This window comes from Triticum dicoccoides, chromosome 3A (assembly GCF_002162155.2).
Source record: "Triticum dicoccoides isolate Atlit2015 ecotype Zavitan chromosome 3A, WEW_v2.0, whole genome shotgun sequence".
Lineage (NCBI taxonomy): Eukaryota > Viridiplantae > Streptophyta > Magnoliopsida > Poales > Poaceae > Triticum > Triticum dicoccoides.
Window position 1 is genome coordinate 674,453,353 of NC_041384.1, and position 2,031 is coordinate 674,455,383.

Below are 2,031 nucleotides of genomic sequence, written 5' to 3' on the forward strand. Positions count from 1 at the left end.
GCCAGTCGGCGTCTGAGACGTCGTGCCTTGATATCGGTGCGGGTCGTCGTTTGGTTGTTGCGGCGCCTCCGTGCAGTAGCCGGCCTCGTTCTGCGCAGCAGCCGCGTCGAGGAGCCGCTGGACTCGCTCCATCATGAGGCGGCGCTCTTCGCCCTCGAAATTGTCCAGCTCATCCGCCGCTGCCTGGGCGGCTCGGATGTTCTCCGCTGGTGTAGCGTACACGGGCCGTCTAGCCCCAAACAGGCTGGCGATGGCTACGCCGCACTGCTGGACCGCGCCAAAGTGGCTGGGCCTTGCCGGGGTCGGCGAGCCGCCAACGGTGCGATCCATCTCCCGCTGGTAAGCTTCTGACAAGCGTCTCACGCTGGCCAGCTTCTTCGCGCCTTCAACGAGCTGAGGCGGCGTGCTTCTAACGTCTCCACGTCAGCATCTTCCGGAATGGGTGCAGTCAGGTCTTGCAGCACCGCGCCGAGTGAGTCGGGCGCTCCTCCGCCAGGGAACTCGTCATGACTGATGACTAGCACCTCAGTGACGGTGCTTCCATCGCTCTCTGCGTGGGGGAGAGGTTCGTTGTAGACCACCACGTTGGTGGGGAACGCGTCGATCGATGCAGTGTCGGAGTCCACCAGCATCGGGTCAGTGGAGCCTACGGACTCCAAGTCTACGGCAGGCTCACCAGAAACATGGAGTTGATCAAGGAGGCCCATGAGGAGGTTTTCGGGGCCGCCCGCGCCTGCGTCGGATGCAGGTTCGTCGGAGAGGCGGACCTCGCCGACAAGTTCGGCCAAGGAGCTGGCTGCGCAGGCGATCTCAACGCTGCGCAGCGCATCGATGCAGACTTCGCCTGGCGTGCCTGGCTGGCTGCGCTCACCAGGGAGGAAAAGGGTTCCCGTCCAGAAAGATCTCCGGACGGCGGTGCACCAGGCCCCACGGTGGGCGCCAAATGTCGGGGGTTTGGTGCGACATATGCCAACGGATGGCTTATCATGGTGGGGGCGAGGAGAACATCGCCGGTGCCTGGAAACGGGATGAGGCGAAGACATGCACGCCGGCGAATCTTACCCAGCTTCGGGGCTCTCCGCGGAGATAATACCCCTACTGCTGCTCTGCGGGGTCTCCGCATGATCACTATGGTCAAGTGTTTACACGGTTGCTCCTTGAGCTGTGTCTGGTGGTAGGAGAGGGCAAGGCTAGCTCTCTCCTTCTATCTGGTATGGTCTAGAACTACCGGGATCCAACCCCTTGCATGGGTGCCCTGGGGGGTTTATATAGGCCTACAACCCAGGGGTACAATGGTAATTCGACTGGGCGCGGGCCCAGCCGTCAGTGCCTCCGACCTCCAACTTCTCCGCCGACTACTGGGGCCCGCCGACTGGTGGGCCCCACCGACTGGTCTAGTACGGAGCCGATAGGCTGCGTCCACCGTGGGCAGGTCTTGCCGGCTGCTGATTACTGTAGCCGTGCTCCTGATGACGCAAGCTTGGTTAGGGGATCGTGGCAACAGCCCCGCTGCCTGGCGGGCGATCACTGTGGCCACTCCCCATCTCTTCTTGATTAATGGCGCGTGGGCCTCGGGGGAGGGCTCGGCCGACTCCCCCGGGCCGACTCCCGACGGGTCAGACTGGCGGTTCTCCCGCCGTCTCCCGAGGTCTCACTGACTGGTGGGCCCCGCAGCCTCCAGGCCGTACAGACAAGCCGTCGTGGGCGCAGGACCCGGTACAGTGGTGCTGATGTCAGGGCCGGCCGGGCAACAGTGCCACGCCGCAGGGAGATCCTCCCATGTACGACGTGCTGTAGCCATGCCTTCCCTTGGTAAGGGGCGGGGAGTGGGCTTCATTGTAGCCACGCCCCTGCCTCGTCCCCTTTGATGAGGTCACGGTTTGTTGGAGTCGTCGGCCGACTCCCCGAAGCCGGCTTCTCTGGAAGTCGCCCTTGGGACTCGGCCGTGAGCGGGCAGTCGGCCGCCTTGCCGCCCAGGAGGCGGCTCTTCGCCCTGTGGTCTTGAGGGGCGCAGCCTGCCCCGATGTCTTG